The following is a 24,019-nucleotide window of genomic DNA, read 5'->3' on the forward strand; positions in this document are numbered from 1 at the left end:
CTCAGGTGCCTGTCATAATTTCAGAAAAAGTATAGTGAAATCATAAAGATCAGCTTTTGTCCATGCACCACATTCTCTCTATGTACTTCTCTCAATGGAAATTCTAAAACAGTTTCTGATCCAGCTTCTGAATCACTTGCTGTACCTTTTGCACTGCTTTTAGTTCCCTTCACTTTTTTTTTTACGTGTTGTCCCTTTCATCCACCTTTCCTGATACTTTTTCAAGTCTTTTGTTTTTTCAATCAAATCTTTAATATGGTCATTGAATGTGATTAAATCAATTTCTTTAATTCTTCATGTGTCAAATCCATTTCATAATTTTGTTTTACATTTTTCATAGTACTGATGTACACCACATTCACATCAGCCAGTTCCTCTAATTTATCATGTGCTTCAACGCGCATCTGGCTGCTTCTTTGATCAAACAACTCATGTCATCAACATTGTATGTTAACCTATTTAAATCAATGTTTCCCTGTAACATTTCCACAAATTACATTTTTAAGACACTAATGTTAATTGCTCCATGAAGCTCCTCGACCACCACTGACAGGTAAGTCAATATGAACCTGACAGAGCCTGTTGTATCTCTACAAGTATCAGGCAATGCTGTCATTGCCATCTCTGTTGGTGTATATGGAGGAGGTCTCAAATTCAAAGGATCATTTCGGAAATTATTCTCCTCAACTGACTCATTGATCTGCCTCCCTCCCTTGTTTGCTTTAGTTTATTCATCTGTTTTTTTTATTTATAGCACAATAGGCTTTTACACCTTCCATTATATCATCCCTCCAACATTTATCTTTGTTGATCCTATTTACTACCCAACCACTGTCCGAATGAGCCCGTTACCTGCTTTGACATTTTCTTTCTCTTTTTCTCTTGGCCATTCTGTCCAACATATTTAGTGCCTCAAACTATGTAGATCTGGACATCGTCTTCATGTCATTCATAGTTTGCCTTAGGAAATCCGTCTTTCTAATGTTAAAGGTATCCTCTAATGTAAACTGTATATTCTTGTCAAATGCGGAATATTGTTGCCATTCAGGAATCCAAGTACATGTGTAAAACAAAAAGTCTAACATCATTTCATATGCAGGCATCTCCTCAGCAGGTATTCTGTGAACCCCAACAGCAGGTACAAAAAACCCATCACATCGATCTCAAAATCACAATAAATGATCTAGTAAACAGCAACCTATCCCAGCAAGGTGATGTCAAAGGTCAACCTAGCACAGAAAGCTCTGTCAGGAACCAACCGATGACAGCACAGATTTGTGCTGATGTCTCACCAATTCCATTGTGGCTCACTGGCTGACTAACCAATCACTCAATCAATCAGTCAATCAGGGGGATTTGTAAAGTGCACTACTCACCCATGAGGGTCTCAAGGCGCTGAGGAGGGGAGGGGTAGAAAGAGGGGAGGAGGTGCTGGTGCTGCTACTGCTCGAACAGCCCGGTCTTGAAAAGTTTCCTGAAGGTAAGGAGGTCTTTGGTCTGGCGCAGGTGGGTGGGAAGAGTAATCCATGTTTTGGTGCTGAGGTGTGAAAATGATCTACCACGGTTGTAGTTCTGCGGATGCGTGGGACAGTTGCGAGGGCGACGTCAGCGAAGCGGAGATGTCAGGTCAGGGTGTAGAAGGAAAGGTCGCATGTTGAGGTATTCTGGTCCGGTGTTATGCAGTGCTTTGTGAGAGTGAGTGAGGAGTTTGAAGGTGATTCTTTTGTTGACTGGGAGCCAGTGCAGGTCTTTCAGGTGGTCTGTGATGTGACAGTGGTGGGGGATGTCCAGGATGAGGCATGCGGAGGCGTTCTGAATGCGTTGCAGCCTCTTCTGGAGTTTGGCCGTGGTTCCTGCATAGAGGAAATTGCTGTAGTCCCATTTGCTGCTTACGAGGGTTTGGGTGACTGTTCTTCTGGTTTCGTGGATATCAATTTGTGGATCTTTCGGGGCATGCGGAGGGTGTTGAAGCAGGAGGAGGAGATGGCGTTGACCTGCTGGGTCATGGATAGTGAGGGGTCCAAGATGAATCCTAGGTTGCGTGCGTGGTTGGTGGGAGTCAGAGCAGTTCCGAGAGTGGCAGGCCACCAGGAGTCATCTCATGCAGAGGAGGTGGAGCCAAAGATTAGGACTTCTGTCGTGTCCGAATTGAGTTTGAGGCAGCTTCTCTTCATCCATTCGGTGATGGCCTTCATTCCTTCATAGAGGTTGGTCTTGGTGAAGTTCTTGGTGAGGGAGAGGATCAGCTGGGTGTCGTCGGCATATGAGATGATGTTGAGGTTGTGGGATCAGGCGATGTTAGCGAGTGGGGCCATGTAGACGTTGAAGACGGTCGTGCTGAGGGACGAACCCTGGGGCACGCCGCATATGATTTCAGTGGCCTCTGAGCGTAATGGGGGGAGGCGGACTCTCTGGGTTCTGCCAGTGAGAAATGAGGTGACCTAATCCAGGGCTCTGTCGCGGATTCCAGCATTGCTGAGGCATGAACGTAGGGTGTGGTGGCAGACGATGTCGAACAGGGCCGAGAGGTCCAGGAGGATGAGGGCTGCTGTTTTGCCGCTGTCCAGTATGGTTCTGATGTAATCGGTGGCGGCGATGAGGGCGGTTTCAGTGCTGTGGTTGCTGCGGAATCTGGATTAGGAAGGGTCCAGGGTGCGGTTCTCCTCTAGGAAGCTTTAGTTGTCTGTTGACGGCCTTCTCGATGACTTTTGCCGGGAAGGGGAGGAGGGAGATAGGCCCTAAGTTCTTGAGGTCCTTTGGGTCCACCTTGGGTTTTTTGAGGAGGGCGTTGATCTCGGCATGTTTCCAGCTCTCCAGGAAGGTGGCAGACTCAAAGGAGCTATTGATGATCTTCTGTAGTTGGGGTGCGATGACAGAGCTTGCTTTGTTGAGGATGTGGTGAGGACAGGGGTCAGATGGAGAGCCAGACTGGATGGTGTTCATGATTTCAATGGTTTCGTTGTTGTTGAGGGGGGTCCAGGAGAGCAGGAGTTTGGTCGGAGGTGAATCTGTGGTGTTGGTGGTTGCCGGGGGGTCTGGGTGCTGAAGCTGTCATGGATGTCTGCAATCTTGCGGTGGAAGTAGGAGGCTAGGGAGTCACAGAGGTCTTGGGATGGCAGGATGTTGTTGACATTGGAGCTGGGGTTGGAGAGTTCCTTCACGACGTTGAAGAGCTCCTTGTGGCTGTGTGCGTTGTTGTGGATTCGGTCTTTGAAGGCGGTTCTTTTGGCAGTTCGGATGAGTTGGTGGTGTCTGTGGATGGCGTTTTTGAAGGCTGTGTGGTTGTCCAGAGTCTGATCTTGGCGCCACTTTCTCTCGAGTCTTCAGCAGCTTTGCTTGGATTCGTGGAGGTCGGTGGTAAACCAGAAGACCTTTCTGTCGGTGCGTCTATCGGGGCGATTCTTGATTGGGGCGAGAATATTGGCACAGGTGTTGACCCATTGCCTGAAGTTGCAGGCAGCTGCATCAGCATCGGTGGTGTCGATGGGTGGGTTCTGGGAGAGGGTCGCAATAAGTTGGTCTTCGGTGACCTTGTTCCAACTGCAGTGGGGGATCCGTTGTGGGTGGTGGTGTTGTGGGTTTCTTGAAAGAGAAGTGGAATCAGCAGTGGTCTGTCCAGTGGAGTTCGGTGGTGTGGCTGAAAGAGACGTGATTGCTGGTGGAGAAAATAGGGTTGAGTGTGTGTCCTGCGGAGTGGATTGGTGTTGTGACGAACTGTTTGAGGCTGAGGTTGGAGAGGTTGTCAAGCAGGGTGGCGGTGTTCTTGTCGTTAGTGTTCTTCAGGTGGAAGTTTAAGTCTCCGAGGAGTATGTAGTTGGTGGATGCGAGAGCGTGAGTGCTGATGATGTTGGTAATGGAGTCGCTGAACTGCTGTTGTGGGCCGGGGGCCTGTAGACGAGGGTCCCTCGAAGGGTGGTGTTTGGGTCAGTATGGATTTGGAAGTGCAGGAGTTCAGCGGTCCTGAGCGTGTCTACCGTCTTGGTCGTGATCCTGAGGGTGTTCTTGTGGATGATGGCAATGCCTCCTCCTGGTTTGTTGAAGCAGTCCCTGCAGGTGATCTTGTAGCCGTCCGGGATGGCTATGGCGGTGTCAGGCACTGAGGAGGAGTAAATCCAGGTCTCGGTAAGGAAGGCGACATCTGGAGAGGCTGAGTTGAGTAGATTCCATAGCTCTACTGCATGCTTGTGGATGGAGCGGGTGTTGAGGAGCATACATCTGAGATGGTTGCATCCTGCCTTGGTGGGTGTGTCATTGGCATGGAGGCTGGTGAAGGTGCAACTCCTTTGTGAAAAGTTAAACCTTTCTAAATAAGTTTAAACTGAAAAAAGCCCTTGTCTGCTCAACATTATGAATTCAGAAGGTCAAAGTAAGGCAAAACGCTCAAATGAGAGAAACCAGAGGAACAAAAACAGCACTTTTCATTGTACCATTTAAAGTCTCAATTCAGACTAGTTAGATCCCTATCCAGTTGTTTTCTGGTCTAGTTAATGTACTCACCCATGCACTTAGGAATAGAGTACACCAAACCAAATAGTTAGACCTGACAGCCTTAGAGTGGTCACCCCTAAGTTTTTGCCTGCCCTCCTCCACTTTTTTACACTGTTTTTGCTGCTTTTAGGACTGCTAACCAGTGCTAAAGTGCATATGTTGTCTCCCTTAAAACATGGTGACATTGGCTCATACCCAATTGGCTTATTTAATTTATTTATAAGTCAATAGTAAAGTGCACTACATGTGCCCAGGGCCTGTAGATTAAATGTGACAAGTGGGCCTGCAGCACTAATTGTGCCACCCACATAAGTAGCCCCTTAACCATGTCTCAGGCCTGGCATTGCAAGGCCTGTGTGTGTGCAGTTTCACTGTCAATTCGAGTTGGCATTTCAAAGTACTTGCCAACCCTTAAAACCCCCTTTTTCTACATATAAGTCACTCCTAAAGCAGGCCCTAGCTAACCCATAGGGCAGGGTGCTATGTAGAGAAAAGACAGGACGTGTATCTGTGCAGTTTATATGTGCAGTTTATATGTCCTGGTAGTGTAAAAATCCTAAATTTGTTTGACACTGCTGTGAGGCCTGCTCCTTTCATAGTCTAGCATTAGGGCTACCCTCACTTACTGTTTAATTGGTAGATTCTGATCTGAAGGGAGTAACAAGGTCATATTTAGTATGGCCAGAATGGTAATACAAAATCCTGCTGACTGGTGAAGGATTTATTATTACTATTTGAGAAATACCACTTTTAGAAAGTGAGCATTTCTCTGCAATCAAAATCCTTCTGTGCCTTACAATCTGGCTGGGTTAGTTGACAGCTCCCTTGTGCATTTCACTCAGACAACCCCAAACACAGGATGCTTAGTCACACCTGCATGCATCTGCATACTGAATAGGTCTTCCTGGTCTGGGAGGGCCTGACACTTACATGTCAAAGGACAGTGGCCTGCTGTAGGACGCTGGCCTGGTTTATAGTGGGTACCTTGGGTACTTACACCTTATACCAGGTCCAGTTACCCCGTATTAGTGAAGTAGTAGCGTTATAGCAGCTTAGGCTGATAGAGGTAGCTATAGCAGAGCAGCTTAGGCTGAACTAGGAGACATGCAAAGCTCATGCAATACCACTTATAGTTAGACAGTACTTATACACGAGTAAAGACAATACTCAGTGTTACCAAAAATAAAGGTATTTATTTGGGTGACACAGTACCAAAAATATCTTAGAGACAATACTCCATCTGGAGGTAAGTATTATACACAGTATATACACTAGACACCAAAATTAGACAAGTAAATAGTCATAGAACAATGCAAATAATAGGAAATGCTATAGAATGCAATGGGAGAAAATAGGTCTAGAGGCAACACAAACCATATACTAAGAAAGTGGAATGAGAATAAATAATTCCCTCCTAGACAAGTGTAGTGTGTGCAGAATCGCTAGGAGAGTAAGAATACAGTAAAGGTAAGTAAATTACCCCACCCAGAGCCCAGAAAAGCAGGAGTAAAGTACTGCAAGTTTCCTTAGGAAACACTACACCTCGTGACTGGGATTTTGCAGCAACCAACCAAGTCTGCGAACAACAACTGCTGGATTCCTGGACCTGAAGACCTGCAAAGGAAGGGGACCAAGTCCAGAAGTCGAAAGAAGTTCCAGGAAGGGCAGGAGCCCCTGCCAACCCAGAAGAGGGTGCAAAAGAAGAGTCCCCGATTAGTCAAAGACTGCAGGAATGCACCCTAGGAAGATGCCAGCAGGTTCCTGCATGATGCAAAGGATGTCCCACGATGTGAAGATTGTTTCAGACATGATTTCGCGTTGGAAGTCGCCAATAAGCCTTGGTTATGACAAAAGTGTGTTTTGCGTCAAAATGGTGCTGGATGGACCCAGGAGGGACCTGGGGGCCTCAACTCTGTGTGATGAGGAAGAGGGGGCTCACAGCAATGTAGAGAGCCCTCAGGATGCCAGCCAGAACCCCCCAGAGTCCCAGGACATGGGGACAAAGGAGGTGCAGAACACGGTTGATGCAGCACAACAAAGGAAAGTCCCACGCCGCCGAAGAACAACTCAGCGAGTTGAGTATCACAGGATGGAGTGCTAGAGACCTGGGCCAGGCTGTGCACAAAGGAATTTTGCAAAGAGTGCACAGAGGCCTCAGGAGGTGAAGACGCTGTACACTGGGGTACTGTCGTTCAAGGTCTAACCTCCTCCAAATTCCGTCAGCAGGACCTCAGGACAGTCTATGTTGATGATGTCCACCCTCTGTGTCCTTAGGAGCACGCTTGTTGCTGTGAGAAGAGTCCAAGGGTACCGGTCGTCATCTTGGAAGGTGCTTGCTGAAGCAGGGGAGTGACTCCGTCACCCCACGGGAGATTTCTTTGGTCCTTCTGGTGCAGAATGAAGACAGGGAGTCCCCAGAGCGTGCACACCATGGAAACTGTTGCAGTTGCTGGCTTGGAGTTGAGGTTGCAGAAGAAAAGTATCCCTAATGGATACTTTGTTGCAGTTACAGTGGTTCCTGGAGCAGGCTGCGGTTGATCTGAGGTCAGAGGATGATGAAGTAGTTGCAGAGGGTTCCTGAAGGAAACTTGCAAGCAGAATCAGGACCCACAGGAGAGACCCTAAATAGCCCTGATAAGGGGATTGGCTACCTTATCAGGTATGGATCTATCAGGAGGGGTCTCTGATGTCACCTGCTGGCACTGGCCACTCAGAGCCCTCCAGAGTGTCCCCACACCTTGCAAAGCAAGATGGCTGAAGTCTGGGACACACTGGAGGAGCTCTGGGCACCACCCGTGGGGTGGTGGTGGACAGGGGAGAGGTCACTCCCCTTTCTTTTGTCCAGTTTCGCACCAGAGCAGGGGAGAAGGGGTCCCTGAACCGGTGTAGACTGGTTTATGCAAGGAGGGCACCATCTGTGCCCTTCAAAGCATTTCCACAGGCTGGGGAAGGCTACCCCTCCCCATTCTGTAACACCTATTTCCAAAGGGAGAGGGTGTAACACCCTGCTCTCAGAGGAAATGCTTTGTTCTGCCTTCCTGGGACTGGGCTGCCCAGACCCCAGGAGGGCAGAACCCTGTCTGTGAGGTGGCAGCAGCTGTAGCTGCAGTGCAAACTTTAGAGAGCTGGTTTGGCAATACTGGGGGTCCATGGTGGAGCCCCAGGATGCACGGAATTGGCTCCCCAATACCGGATTTGGAATGGGAGGACAATTCCATGATCTTAGACATGTTACATGGCCATATTCGAAGTTACCATTGTGATGCTACATATAGGTATTGACCTATATGTAGTGCACGCATGTAATGGCGACCCCCGCACTCACAAAGTCCCGGGAAATGGCCCTGAACTATATGGGGGCACCTTTGCTAGTGCAAGGGTGCCCTCACACTTAGTAACTTTGCACCTAACCTTCAGCAAGTGAAGGTTAGACATATAGGTGGCTTATAAGTTACTTAAGTGCAGTGAAAATATCTGTGAAATAGTGTGTGCACTATTTCACGTAGGCTACAATGGTAGTCCTGCGTAAGGGTTTGTCTGAGCTCCTTATGGGTGGCAAAAGAAATGATGCAGCCCATATGGGTCTCCTGGAACCCCAATGCCCTGGGTACCTAGATACCATATACTAGGGACTTATAAGGGGGGTCCAGTGTGCCAATTGAAATTGGTAAATGAAGTCCCTAGCCTACAGTGACAAATTTAAAAGCAGAGAGAGCATAAGCACTGAGGTTCTGATTAGCAGAGCCTCCGTGACACAGTCAAGCACTATACAGATACACACATTAGGCCATAAACTATGAGCAGAGGGGTCCTGACCAGCAGGATCCCAGTGAGACAGGCAAAAACATACTGACATACAGGTAAAAATGGGGGTAACATGCCAAGGAAGATGGTACTTCCCTACACCTGCCCTCACATAATGGACTGCCAAACCCTCTACTGGGACCCTGGCAGACAGGATGGAACTGAAAGGGGACCTTGTGCACTTCTAAGCCACTCTTTGAAGTCTCACCCACTTCAAAGGCACATTTGGGTATTTAAACCGGGTCTCTGACCCTAGCAACTCAGACACTTCTTGACAAGCTACCTCCTGGGAAAGAAACTCTGAACCAGAACCTGCAACCTGCCAAGAGAAGCTGCCTGGCTGCCCAAGGGACTCAGCTGGACTGCTTTGCTGTAAAGGACTGCTGCCTTGCCATTGACCTGCTGCCTTGCTGGCCTCTGGCTCTGCTGCGAAGTGCTCTCCAAGGGCTTGGATAGAGCTTGTCTTCTGTTGCTGAAGTCTTAGGGCCAAAAAGACTTCACTATCTGCAAAGAAATCCTTGTGTGCTGAAAATTTGATGCACAGCCTGCATTGTGATGAGAAAATCGCCACACAACCGAACCGGAACACTGCAGCTCGACTTCCTGAGTGAAGATTGATGCAGTGCCTGCATTGCGACCAGAAATTCGCCGCACAACCTAGTGGATCGACGCACAGCCAAGCTGGAATGACGCAGAATGACTTCTCGGACAGAGAATCGACGCAGCGCCTGCCGTGCGACAGAGAATCTGATGCAACACGCTACTGGAACGACACAAGCCTGTGACTTTGCCCCTCATGCCCAGGATTTCCACGTATGATCCCTTGGTGCAACGAAAATCCCTGCATTGCAGTGAGGAGCCCGGACCGTACATCGAAGAAACAATGCAAGTCCTGTGTTGTGGGAAAAGAAACAATGCATCATCTGTGGATGCCAGAAAATCGAACACACACCCTCTCTTTTTCCACGCAACCTCCTCCTCTGTGATCTCTATGTGTGTCATTTTTGACGCACAGCAGATACTTTGAAAACCCAAGCATTAACTGTTTATTCCTTATCTAAAGACTATTTTACAACTTCTGAAATTCATATTTCAACTGGTACTTATTGCATGTTTATTGTTTTGACCTTACTTTAATCAGATAAATATTCTATACTTTTCTAAACCTGTGTGGTGTAGTTTTTGTGGTGTTTATACTGTGTTATTGCAGGATTAATTGCACAAATACTTTACACATTGCCTTCTAAGTTAAGCCTGACTGCTCAGTGCCAAGCTACCAGAGGGTGGGCACGGGATAATTTGGATTGTGCGTGACTTGCTTGGACAGGGGGTAACCTGACGGCCAACCAAATACCCCATTTCTTGTGGTGTCAGAACTCAGAAATTTGCCCCTATAAATCTTAGCATTTAGGGGCCCAATTATAAGCCTCTATTGCCATCTTATGCTGCCCTAGCATCATTTTTCTTGATGTTAAGGTGGTGTTAAGGAGCCTTTCTCCCACCCCCTATTTACAAAGTGGCGCAAGTGGTGCAGTCATAATGTAGCACAAGATGTTACAAAGTGGCGCAATGCATGCATTGTACCACTTTGTAAATCTGGCGCAACAATTTTGGCCTTGTTGGGCCACATTAGTGTAAAGATAAATTATTCTAGTGTGGCGCAAGGAGGCACTAGGCCCTCTTAAATCTGGGCCTAAATATGTGCCTGCCTTCTGAATCCATGATACATGAATTTCAACTTTGTGTCATCCTATGCCATCCATGTCATTTGTTATTCATAGAAAACATATCCCCAGCTTTAACTCTGTATTCTTTAGAAAGTTGTTAACAGTTTTCTAAGCTGGGCACCCTAGCCCCTGGGAATTGCTTGAGTTTCCTGCAAAACCTTAGTCCTTACTGATATCTCAAGACAACACTTGAGCTCTCCAATCCAACCTCTCCCCTCCACTGCCCAAATCTCACATGTCCAAGGTTCTAAATATTTTTTTCAGTCTCACTGGAGTTAGGTACCATCTCAACATAAATGTATATATGCTTTCTCTGCATTTGATGCAGATTGAGGATTTTGCTGCCCTCAGCTAGATTTTCATGCATGAACCTTCCAGGATGGCCAACTGGAGGTCTGCTGCCCATTTTGGATATATGTGAAGGAAGTGAAGGGCTGGCCTATTTCCAACTCACTGTGCAGGAGAGAGATGGCTTCTGTCATGCTTCACTTGGAAATCATGCCTTCCATTCTTGCGGGATCTCGACCCACCTCTTGCTGCACACGGTCTTGCAGGACCCAATGAAGATGTTGAGTCAACTTTAGACATCCATCAGACCTAGCTGGACGTCAAATGTTCACTGCTCCCTATTTTTCAAAATGCTATTGTTGAAAAGGGTGCCTAGAGCAGGAGGGGATACATCATCCCATCCACGGTACATTCTATCGACAGTGACGTAAAAAATCTGTATGGCTGACACTTGGTATCGGGGAGGCAAACAGCTTGTGAACTAGTGGATTCTCATTGCTCATTGCCAATATGTTAAGATTATCCTGGTAGATTGCACAAGATGTAACTGATATTTATTGGCTCAAGGGGCATCTACAAAAACAATTTCAAGCGTACTCTGCACATCTCCTATTCTAGTCTATGCCGTGGTTTAGATGAAGCTGGGGAAGACCACATGAGAGCTAATACCAACTGAGTTGCCAAAATATATGGGCCTACAATGGATAACCCTAGACCACATATGTATGATGTCCTTCATAGGACAGATTTTGTGACCTATGGCACTTTGTTATCGCAAGTGAAGTTCCAAAGCTTCTTTTCAATGATCTTCATCAGCATCTATAAGGAATAGGATTGAGAGGCTGCCACGTGGACTCTCATTATCCTAATGAGGCTGCTGGATTTGGGCTGCAGCATCACCTGAATTGTGGGTAACTGAGTCCAATCCCACACCTTGTGACAACTGTCGGTTTAATCCATTTCTCTCCACCTAGCAGCACCTTATCTCTACCCAAGAGCAGGGATGATTTGTGGCAACCAGGCGCATAACCTAATGACTTCTCAGGGAAATATTGGTGTATCAGATCTCATCCTTTTCTCTCAGTTACATTAATCTCACACATGCAAAGACAAACAGAGGCATAAAATGGTTCAATAAGATTTATTGAAACAGCTGTGTCTTAGATAAAATGACATGAATTACAATAATTGCAATGCTGGAACATGCTAGAAGCAAAATGGTGACGAGAAAAGTGAAACACATGAAAGGTCCCACCATACTGTAGCTATGTGTAATATCTGTGGTTCCTACCTAAGCAATGTTAGAACAAAGCATGATAAGCCCTAATCCACCCTTCAGGACCCTTCTGGGAAGACATCATCCCGCAAACCTGAGCAAGGAAGCCTGTTGTCTATACAGACACCATCCCCATATGGGCCAGGGAAACGGTAGTCTCAGCAAGCAGCTGTAGCAAAGTCAATCAGCACACGGTTGTGGTCATCTGGCTGGAATCTCCCTCTAACGTGCATGGGACAGGGAAGTGTTTTTATATTTAAAAAATTGATGATCTGAGAAAATGTCCCCACGTAAGGATGTGTATATTTCTGTGAATGTTGGAGATGAAGTGTACCACTTTGCCAGCAACCCTATTTCACTACAGCCTTGAGGAAAGCACAAAGTGAAAAGAATGTCTTGCTAAGAAATGCAATGCTTTCCTAGGCGAAAGAACAACTAGATAAAGAAAAGAAAATAGCAACACAAATGTGTCAGGTTCTGAAATAATAAAAATAAAGCAGACTAAAATGTAACTGGGCTAAAGGGCACAAGTGGCCGGCCCAGTTGCTAAAAAAACGTGCTTAGAGGCATCACTATAATGGCTATACAACAAGAATACATGAAGCAATCAAGGCATGGGGTAATTTTTTGCAATGAATCCTTCCTATCCACGAGAGTTCCAGGATGCCCATCTAATTAATTTATATATGATATATTCAGCAGTGGTAGGATGCTTTCCCAGAGGCCACAAAGTTTAGTTTGTGATGTGACCGAGGGCTGCATTAATGCTAGCAGGGTGGCGGGGGCCACAGTACTACTTCCTTCTTTTTCCTCCGAGTGTTTTGAAAGCTCAGGAACCATATTACTCTCACACACTGGTTTAGGGGATAGCGTATGAATGTGTCAATAAAAGGTGGGTGGTAATGAAACCAAACTCAAAATAATAATATATTCTCTGTGTGTAAAGACCCAGAATACACAAATTATGGTTTCTGTATGCCCTGTTGATCATATGTAATTATTATAACAAACAATGATATCAGTGAAAAGCCTATTTATCTTCAAGTAAGCAGCCTCAAAGTTAAAAACATCTTTTGGAAGCAAAGTAACTTGGCTTGAAATCATGAGAATGTGTCTGGTGAAATCAACTGCTACATTCCTTCCACATGTGTGGATAACAGGTGTACTTAATTGTGGGACTTCAGCACTGTTACTTGAGGTCTCCATCTATTCTTTATAAACATCATTTATTGGTATTTCTATTGCCTGACAAAAGACAAATAAGTAGTAATAAGTAGTTATTGTATAAATCACCATGCTAGTATTAACAATGTTAATTCTGCCCACCCTCCTCTGGAACTCCTTTCTATAATACCAGTACAAACAAGGAGTACAAATCACAGTCCGGGTACTAAAGTACTTATTTTGGTGTTTAATGATAAGCTTTGTAGATAGTGCTCTGTTCAATAGGTGTCCCCCTAAAATGAGCCCAGTCCAACCATATCTTTGCATGCTTGCAGACGTTTAGCCCCTTCTTCCAACCCTCCACTAATGGGCAGTGGAGGTGGAGTGCATTTTGTCAGTTCTGAGCAACATTTCTCTTTGCCACTACCAGGACAAGCCACAACAACACCATTTTATGTGTATTACTGTCCAGATGTGCTTGGAAGTGTAAGCGGGCCAATTTATGATGCCGTGGGTGCTGCCAAACAACGACAGTGCCCACTGTGGACAAAGGACCCCATCCTTTTTAATGTTACATATAAAATCCTACTTGACATCATAAAGAGTGTATGACCAGTAGTGGGAATTGCGATACAAGAGGAAAGTCAATGAAAACTGATGGTTACCGAAATGCTTTGAGCCAAGTCATTAAAAATGACTATGAACTATAACTCTTCCTCATACTATGCAGTTTTATCATATAGGATGTAAAGGCATATGTAATGAGGGTTGTTATGAATGATATGATTTAATGTAGTATAAATCATGTAAAATGAAAGCATATAAGCTATGCATGGAGAAGGCACAAGTTATAGTTTATGCACTGTGTGGTTATAAAGGCTATGATTTTAACATGATATAAGTGATGTACTATGAAAGGGTATAAGCAGTGCATGAGGAAGGCATAAGGTATATTTCATGTACTGTGGCTAGCGAGTTGACAACACTGTATACAGAGGTGCACGAGTTATAGCATGTTTCGACTGAGGCATAAACTAGAACTGCATGTTATAACTATAACTGAAGAACTTCAGCTTTGCATTTGCTTTTTTCATTGAATTTTAATGTTTATTTTTTATAAAGGTGTGTTTCAAATCGTATAGTGGAGTGTCATCATCGGGAGTGTCACTTCCGATGATGACACAGAGTGTCATTGAGCATAGTGTTGTACAGTGGCACAGACTGGAGGATAGTGTTGTAGAGTGAAAGGAGTAGAATTCTGCTGAATTGAGTGTCATAGAGTGGAGTGTTGTAGAGCAGACTGGAGGAGAGTGGTGTCGAGTGTAGTGTCATGTAGTGGAGTGTCATTCAGTGGTGTGTCATAGAGTGGAGTACAGTGGCATAGAGTAGAGACCCCATTTTGTAGTAGAGTGTTCTAGAGTGGAGTAGCATAGAGTGAAGTACCATGTTGTAGAGTACAGTGGAGTGGTGTAGAGTAGAGAGGCTTGTCGTAGAGTAGAGTGGAGCGGCGTAGAGTGGAATGGTGTGCCATAGAGTGGAGAGACATGCCACAGAGTGGCATGGAGCTGAGTGGTATACAGTGGAATAGCATAGAGTGGAGAGTCGCAAAGTGGAGTGGCATTGAGTGGAGTGGTGTAGAGTGGAGCAGAATGGTGTACAGTAGAATAGCATGGAGTGGAGTAGCATAAAGTGGAGAGGTATAGAGGAGAATTGCTACAGTAGACTAGAATAGAGTGGTGTAGAGGGGAGTGTCATTGAGTGGAGGGCTGTAGATTGGAATAGCTTAGGTTGGAGTAGCATAGAGTGGAGTGGCATAGAGTGGGGCGGCGTAGAGTGGAGTTGCACATCATAGAGTGAAGTGGCATGTTGTAGATTGGTGTGAAGGGTCATACAGTGGACTGAAGTGGCATGTCTTACACTATCTTTTGCTTTATCCATTTCTGGACAGCATTAGCAGTGAAATGGGTGAGTTCTTGGTTTCCATGGTGTGGCGTTCATTGGAGTGTCCAGTGGAGTGTCCTGTCCTAGAAAGGAGTGGCATAGTGTAGAGTGGAGTGGCATAGAGCAGAGTGCCAATGAGAGGAGTGTCATAGAGTGGAGTAGTGTAGAGTGGAATAGAGTAGAGTGGAGTGGCATAGAGCAGAGTGACATAGGGTGGAGTGGTGTACAGTGGTGTGAAGTAGAGTGGACTAGGGTAGAGTGAACTGGAACAGAGTGCAGTGTGTAGAGTGGAGTGGGTTGTTGTAGAGTAGACTGTAGTGACATAGAGTAGAGTGGTGTGTCAGAGTAGAGTGTGGCGTGTCATAGAGTAGAGTGTTGTGCAGTGTTTTACAATGGAGTGGTGTCGAGTGTGGTGACAGAGCGGAGTAGCATATAGTGGAGTGGCAAAGAGTGGAGTGCAAAGAGTGGAGTGGCGTAGAATGGAAGAGTATAGAGTGGAGTAATGCAGAGTGGACTGGCGTGTTGTAGAGTAGATTGAGGTGGCATAGAGTGGAGTGGAATTGAGTGTTGTAGAGTGCAGTGTCACAGAATAGCTTGTACATTATCTTACAGTGGAGGGGCGTACAGTGCAGTGGTGTAGAGTGGGTAGCTTGGAGTAGAGTGGAATAGAGTAGAGTGCTGCAGAGTGCAGTGGTGTATTATGAAGTGCCATAGAGTAGAGGTCAAGTAGAGTGGAGTGGCGTAGAGTGGAGTGGCATAAAGTGCAGTTGCATAGAGTGGAGTGGCACAGAGTTGTATAGCATAGAGTCGAGGGGTGTAGAGTGCAGTGGAGTAGCGTAGAGCAGAGTGGCTTAGAGGGAGGTAAAGTGGAATAGCATAGAGTGGAGTAGAGTGGACTGGAATAGAGTGGAGTAGGGTGGATAGCATGGAATGCAGTGGAGTGGCATTGTGTGGCGTAGAACGTGGTGACATTTTGTAGATTGGTGTGGTGTGTCAGACAGTGGAGTGGAGTGGTGTTTCATGGAGTGTCTTTTGCATGTTCCATTGACTTTTTAGTGGAATAGTGTAGAGTGGAGTGGTATGTTGTTGAGTGGAGTGGTATGTTGTTGAGGAGAGTGAAGTGTTGCAGACTAGAGTGCAGTGCCATGACACAGAGCACCTTGGCCTATGGTGTCTTACAGTGGAAAGGCATAGAGTGAAGGGGTGTTGAGCAGAATGGCACAGAGAGGAGTGGTGTAGAGTGGAATAGCATAGAATAGAGTGGCACAGAGTAGAGTGGCATAGAGTGAAGTGGTATAGAGTGAAGTGGGGTAGAGTGAGGTAGCATAGAGTAGAGGAGTGTAAAGTTGGGTGACAAAGAGTGGAGTATTTAGAGCGGAATGGTGTAGAGTGGAGAGGCACAGATTGGAGTGACAAAAAGTGGAGGGGATAGAGAGGAGTGGCATAGACTGGAATAGTGTTGAGTGTTGTAGGGTACGGCGGAGTGCTGTAGAGTGAAGTGGCATACAGTGGAGTAGCATATAGTGGAGTGGTGTAGAGTAGAATAACATTGAGTGCAGTGGTGTAAAGTGGAGTGAGGTAAAGTGGAGTGCCAGACAGTGGAGTAGCATAGAGTAGAGTGGCATACAATGGAATGTCATACTGTGTAACAATGAAGAGTGTAGTAGCTTAGAGTGAAGTGGCGTACATTGAAGTGGCAGAGTGGAGTGACATAGAGTGGAGTGGTGTACAGTGTAATAGTGTACAGTGGAGTGACAGAGTGTAGCGGGGAACAGTGGAATGGCGGACAGGTGAATGTGTACAGTGCAGTGTGCATTGGAGTGGGGTAGACTGGAGTGGCGTAGAGTGAAGGGGCATAGAATGGAATAGCATACACTGTAGTGTCATAAAGAGGAATGTGTAGAGAGGAATAGCATAGAGTGGCATAGCGTAGAGTGCTAAGGTGTACAGTGGAAAAGATTAAACTGGAGTGTCGAAGAAAGAAGTGGCAAAGAGTGCAATGGAATACATTGAGTGGCATTGAGTGGAGGGGCGTAGAGTGGAGTGAGGTAGAGTGCAATAGTATACAGTGGCTTAGAGTAAAGTGGAGTGGCATATAGTGATGTGACATAGGGCCTCCACTAGAGTTTGGCGGACGGGTTACTCTGTCACAACGGTGATGGATATCCTGAGCGCTAAAATATGAATGCCATAGGACATAATGGGATTTATATTTCTGCAGACGGGATATCCATCACCATTGTGACAAAGTAACCCCTCCACCAAACAGTAAATCAGGCCCATAAGTGGAGTGGCATAGAGTGCAATAGCATAGAGTGGAGGGCATTGAGTGGAGTGGCACAGAGTGAAGTATTTGAAACAGAAGTAGCATGATAGTGGGAGAACAGATGTAGATGTAATGTAGCAGGAATATATATTATGAGAGGTACAAGTAATTTTTGGTAGTAAGTGTAAATAGTGTAAGTAGTGTTAAAGTTATATGTGTTAAAATACTTATATATTGCGCCGTGGCATACAGCACTACATGCAGATGAAAAGCCAGTTTTGAGCACACTTTTGCTGTGTTCTGGGTGAGGGCCTTAGATATATGTAAGAAAAAAGTTTTATTGTTGTTAATATAGTAGTAATGGGTGGTGAAATGTATATGTGTTTTTCTATATATTTTACAGCACTTCCTGGATAACTACCCTTTTTAATTTCTTTTAAAAAATGCGGTAATTTTTACGTATTATAGCAGTTCTCCATAGACTCTTTTGCAAAGACTTAAACATGTAAAAAGAAATACACTGTAGTAAACAATAATAATAAAACAGAGTGTAGTAGAGTGTATTTTACATTTTTAAATACATATATTTTTTAAATGCCACTGTACTTCGTAGATTGTACCATCTAGATTCATGCCTAAAAAGCAACAACCAGGAATCCTTGCAAAAAGCAATAACAGAACTAAAGAATGTCTTCTAAGCACTAGAGACAAGGTCATCTCAGACTGCCATTTTGGAAACGATTGTAAGGATGATTTAAGGACTGTCTACATTCACAGTGATATATTGGTACTCTTCTTTTTTATAGCCCTTCAGCGACAGAAGCCACCTTTGTTCCACGTTGATGTATTACACACAATGAAACTACATCATAAATACTAATCCCATGTACTATATTTCAATACTTATCTCCTACACGCAGCACAAGTTATAACACAACCACATTAGAAGGAAGGTGCTTGGAAGCGATTTAGCTCGCCTCACTGCTCTAGAAATTCTTCCTATTAACACACTTTCATAGTTCAAAACAATCTGTGGCTTCATTAGAAAAAACTTCGTACACACTCTTTTAACATTTGTTTACCAAAGGTCTGACATTAAGAAAATGCAATTTGTTTATATGTCTTCGATGTCGGTTTCAAATTTTCCTAATACAAATAAATGCTCTGGCAAGTTTTAGCCCATTTTTAGCAATGTTCGAGAAACATGCGGAGAGACTTTTAATCAGATTAGTGTTTCTGGGAGGAGAACTTGTCCAATGTCTTGTGTGGTCCAGCTCTCATGTCTCAGTGCTGCCATGGTATGTTTTGTAATGTATTTCCATTCCTCTGAATAGGTTGAGTGGCCTGAAATGGAGTACCATGAAAACAAGGGAGGATAAAGGGCACGGATTCAGTTACTGTAATGCTGAGAACTATTTCTTTCACAGAAGGCACAAAGAGTTTGGAGTGTTCGCACAGAGGTACTAAGTCTTTTTATTACATTGTGCAGGAGGTAAAACATGGAGCCAATAGTTTGGCTATTCGGTTTTCCTGTGATGAGCCTAGCAAGAACGTAAAGAACGTTTTTGCAATTTCTTTGTATGTAAAAGGAAACAAAAAGGCAGCTCGGTTACAGTGGCATAAGAATGTTTGAGTCTCCCTCCGAAGTTATGATGATGGGGCCCTCCACACAATACTCCGCCCTTCCCGCCTCCCAAGAAAATCCCTAGTAACATTTGTTAGTTACAGGGTATGAAGTGCTACATAAAATCAGTTATTATATGACACTGATTTACAACTATTTGCATTTCCCTTGACTCAGAGAAACATTAGGACCAAAAATGATTTTCAGGTTTCTAAATTAGTTGTATAGAAACGTTTTTAAATAATGGAAATTAATGCAATTAAAAAGTAAACATAATGGTGCAGGTCTCAGATAAAAAGCCATATTGTCAAAGAAAGTGAGTGCATTACTATTTCCCAGTCGCAAGTTTTAAGTTTGAAAAGCTGTTGGATGCCTTTATCCTTTCTTTTTACAAACACTGACCTAGTTCAACAATGTGAAATGTTAAACTTTCAATGACAGGAATGTATTAAGAAGATAATGGCTTAGTAGAAAATGTTAGATTATGGCCTTCCGATAGGCATAATTTTCATAGAATATGATGTATTAGAATGTTTAGTCTAATTTCTGTGGAATAATCCTGTATGAACAATTAGGTGCTCATTATGACATCGGCAGTAAAAACCGCCAACGCAGCTACCATCCGTCCGCCATATCAGGACTGACTTCCATTACAAGAAGGGCCGAAATCAGGCAGTGTTCATGGTGGTGGACGGTGGTAAGCTGGCACTGCTACCACCAGCACCGCCACGCCAGTAGAATGCCGCCAGCCGTATTATGACAATCTATATGGCCTGGCTGTGTTCTGCTGGCATGGCGCTGCTGGCGGTAGCAGCGCTCCTTCCAATTCCCTGCCGGAAGACCTCCTCGCTGAAGGTAAGTCGGGCTTCTGACAGGGGAAGGGGGTGTTGTGTGTGTGTGTCTGATTGTGTGCATGAATGTGTGAGTGTGTGTGTGAATGTGTCTGTGTGTGTTGTGTTGTTTGTGTGGTTATATGCGTGTTAGTGAATGCGTGTCAGGAATGGTAAAGTAAGTGCATGTCTGCATGTCAGTGTGATCATTGTAAGAATGTGTGTGAGCATGTCTGGATGTATGCGTTTATGAATGCATGTATACCAGAGTGTGTATGAATGCGTGTATGCCAGTGTGAATGATTGGGTGTATGCGTGGTGCGTGTTTGCATGTGTGTGCGTGTATGGGGGGTGGGGGTGTGTGTCTGAGGATCAGAGGGGTTGGGGGGTGTCTGAGGATCGGAGGGTGTGGGGGTTTGTGTGTGAGGATCGAAGGGGGGGAGGTGTGTCTGAGGATCGGAGGGGTGGGGTGTTTGGATGGATGGGGGTGTCAGGCGAGTGTTGGGGGGTAGGGGAGCCGCCAACCGGTGACAGGGAAGGAATTCCCTGTCACCGGTAGAGATTACTGCCATGGTTTACGTGGTGTTGCCAACGGCACGAAAAGCATGGTGGTAGTCAGGCTCATAATGCCGCCGGCGGTACTATGCCGGCCACCGGGCTGAAGATACCCATCTCTGGCCCATCGGTTCATACCGCCATGGCGGTATGACTGGAGAAGTGGCGGGTTGGCTACAGCCAACCCAACAATCTCATAATGTGGTGATATCTATCGCCAGCCTGTTGGTGGTCATACCGCCACATTAACACTCACCGCTGGGGTCATAATGACCCCCTAAGTGTTGTTAGTTTAGATGTATGAGAACCATTATGAGCTCATGGTGCAATGGCCTAACCATGACCTGTAGTTGTCTTATAGGAAGTAAATGGTGAGAATTCTGTGACTACAATTTTCTCATAATGTTTCATTCTAATGTTTAATATCTGTGAGCCATTGTCTTTTGACTGTGTAGATGACTGACGCTTCCCTGTTCCAGTGAAGACACTTCAAGCTCATTGGATCAGCAGACTGAAAATTGCAACACCTGTTTCAACTGTGCTATGATATTCTATAAACATGTGCTCCTAGAGTTAGCTGTTCACACTCTGAGATTCTGTTAGGCCACTCTCTTGAAAACTTCTTTGCAGAGCCCTTTGCAAATGTTTCTCAGATTTATTCTAAGAGACCCTGTCGTTTTTCGTACCTGAATCTATGCTGCACTGAGATTCTCAGGTTTCTTGAAGCTCTCTTTATAGGAAGTTCTGCTTTGATTAATATTTAAGATTTGAATGCTAAAAGGTTCATGCTTGCATCTGTCAGATTTATAGCTATGTATGGGCTCTGACTGATGCTTTTCTCTCTTTTCCATAGCTTAGAATAGGGACTTTTCATTTATGGTACGCGCTTTATGCACTTGCTCTGATATTAACAATTTATATTGCTTATCAACTGATTATTTTTGATGATGAACAATAAAGTTTTACTTATTAAAAGATTGTTAAATAAAGTTTTAAAACTCACACCAACTCTCATCATTGACTCCCACAACATTGAAATTGAAACTGTGATGAATATGCTGATTTGTACCTCCTGAATAATTTTCACTTATGTCCAAGGTCTGTCAGCCTGGCCCAGTAACAGCTGGGACTTATGTCCAGATGAGTTTGTAAGACTTTAAGTAAAGTCCCTGCTCACCAAAGTTGGTAGCGAGAGGACGTTTACATAATGAGAAAGAGGAGCTGTTGTAATTAAAAATTGCCCAGAAATAAATAAAGGACCATGGGCCAGATGTAACAAAGGTTTTTAACGTCGCAAACAGCGAATTTCGCTGTTTGCAACGTGCAAAACCCACATCGCGATGCCCAATTCCCGTTTTGCGAGTCGGTAACCTGGTTACCGACTCACAAAATGGGACTGCGAGTCACAAATAGGAAGGGGTCTTCCCCTTCCTATTTGCGAGTCGCAGCACGATGCTGCATTGCTTTGTGACCGCGAATGCAGTCGCAAAGCAATCACAGTTACCACCAGTGTCACACTGGTGGTAACCCATTCGCAAAAGGGAAGGGAAGGGGTCCCGTGGGACCCCTTCCCTTTTGTGAATGGCCTGAAAAAAATGAAACTGAAACGTTTCATTTTTTCATTTTGGAAAGCATCTCGTTTTCCTTTAAGGAAAACGGGCTGCATTAAAAAAAAAAAAAAAAAAACTGCTTTATTTAAAAGCAGTCACAGACATGGTGGTCTGCTGTCTCCAGCGGGCCACCATCCCTGTGAGTGCTGCGAGTCGCAAGGGGGTCGCAAATTGCGACCCACCTCATTAATATTAATGAGGTGGGCTTTTGCGACCCCCTTGCGAGTCGCAGATGGTGTCAGGGACACCATCCTGCATCCTGAATTGCGACTCCCAATTTGTGAGTTGCTCTGACTCGCAATTTGCGAGTCGCAATTCAGGACATACCTACATCTGGCCCCATGTCCCATTGTCCAAAGCCTGAGTTTTAAAACTGGCAAAGTGCGGTATTTTAATTTGATTGCTGAATTGGAGGTATGAGTATCAATTGGGTTATGCATCGAAAATGATTATTGATTAATGTGGTTTTATTCAAGTATTGTTATTGGATTATGAGAGTTGAATTAATTATTGAAGCTTATGAATTGATGATGCTTATGTGCTTTTGTTGAAGAAGATAAAGAGGGTATCAGGCCAAGAAGTAGTATAGGATCCTAGGATAGATAAATAAAGAGTTGATTTATGTTTTTCTTGCATGTTAATGATTTGTGTTACAGGTTATGAGACATTTTGGACTGCACTTTTGAGACAGGGACAGTAACAATCTGTTGTGATTGTACTAATATTTTCAATGTTAGTGGAACCTGATGCACAAAGATGGCACTGCATTGATTCAGGTGATTTCCCACTGTTGAGATTTCATTGGTGTGCATCAAAATCTTTTTGATTGAGAAACGCCAGAGGATGTAAAACCTGAATATTCGAGTTGTTGAATTTTTGAAGGGTCAGACAAACTGTTATTTTTGATGCTGCATAGCATAGTAGAATTGATGCTTTATGTGAATACGAAGAAATTTCAAAGGAGGGTGAGCTGCTGCAACGTGTAGGTTGTTGTGTCATATTGTGCCACACTGGTACTGGTCAGTTTTTATGAAATGCCACATTAGGGCCCATATTTATACTTTTTGATGCAAACCAGCGCTGGTTTGCGTCAAAATTTTTACCGCAGGCTAACCCTATTCCTATGCGCCATGCGGGCGCTTTATTTAAGGAATGACATTAGCCGGCGCTGCAGACTGGTCAGAGTAAAAAAAAAAAGACTCAAACCAGGCGTAGGGGAAAATGGGGGTTGTGCGTCAAAAAATGGTGCAAGTCAGGTTTGAGGCAAAAATCATGCCTCAAAGCGGACTTGCACCATTTTTTGACGCACAACCCCCATTGAAATGACTCCTGTCTAAGCAAGGACAGGAGTCATGCCCCCGTGACCAATGGCCATGCCCCGGGGACTTCTGTCCCCTGGGCATGATCATTGGGCACAGTGGCATGTAGGGGGGACCAAATTAGGCCCCCCTATGCCACTTTAAAAATTTTAAAAAAAATACTTACCTCAACTTACCTGTACTTAACTGGGATGGCTCCTCCCATCCATGGGTGTCCTCCAGGGATGGGTGAGGGTGGCAGGGGGTGTCCCTGGGGGCAGGGAAGGGTACCTCTGGACTCCTTCCATGGTCAGAGACCATGGAAGTGAGCCCACAGGTCCCTCAACGCCTGCCCTCACCCAGGTGTTAAAAAACAACACACATCAGGCTGTGCGCCGTTTTTTAAGCCCCCCCCCTCCTGCGCGTCAAAATGACGCAGGAGTATAAATAAGGCGTACAGGCCTTAAAGTCATTTTTTGGGCGGGAATGCCTACCTTGCATGTCATTAATGCAAGGCAGTTTCCCGCATCCAAAAAATGACGCACACGGAGGAATTTTGACATCCGCGGGCTCGGACGTCAAAGTTTAAATATGGTGCACGGTTTGCGCCAAATGTGCGTCAAAAAATTTGACGCACATTCGGCACAAACAGAGTAGAAATATGCCCCTAAGATTGGTTGAGCTGTGTGAAGAGCCGCACAGTGATTGGTTGTTTGGTTTACAGAGTCGACCAGAGATTGGGAGACAGGCTTACTGAAAACTGACATATAAGGAACAGAATCAAAACATTAAAGACCTAGATCTTGTTGTTTGCCATTTGTTGATTTAAATTCAAAATCATGAAATATTTCAAAGCTATTAGAAATTAAATGAGAGAATTGCAGTACAGAGAGTAAAGAGGCACCTCCTGCCATTTGATGATTGAGGAGGGGTTACACATGTGTATGGCTTTTCCAGTGGTGCAAGATCACTAAGAAAGAGGTTCCATTGAGCTTACCTAGGTGAGGATCATTTAATTTGAGAATTATCAACAGATTATGAGAAGCACTTTTGTGAAATGAAGCCTTCTCCTAAACCTACACAATTTAAAGCAGTAAGTGCTCAGAAGAAGATGGCTTGTACTAAGGATAGAGGGAAACACCAGAGAT

Source organism: Pleurodeles waltl, chromosome 9, assembly GCF_031143425.1.
Source record: "Pleurodeles waltl isolate 20211129_DDA chromosome 9, aPleWal1.hap1.20221129, whole genome shotgun sequence".
In the NCBI taxonomy this organism is placed as follows: Eukaryota; Metazoa; Chordata; class Amphibia; order Caudata; family Salamandridae; genus Pleurodeles; species Pleurodeles waltl.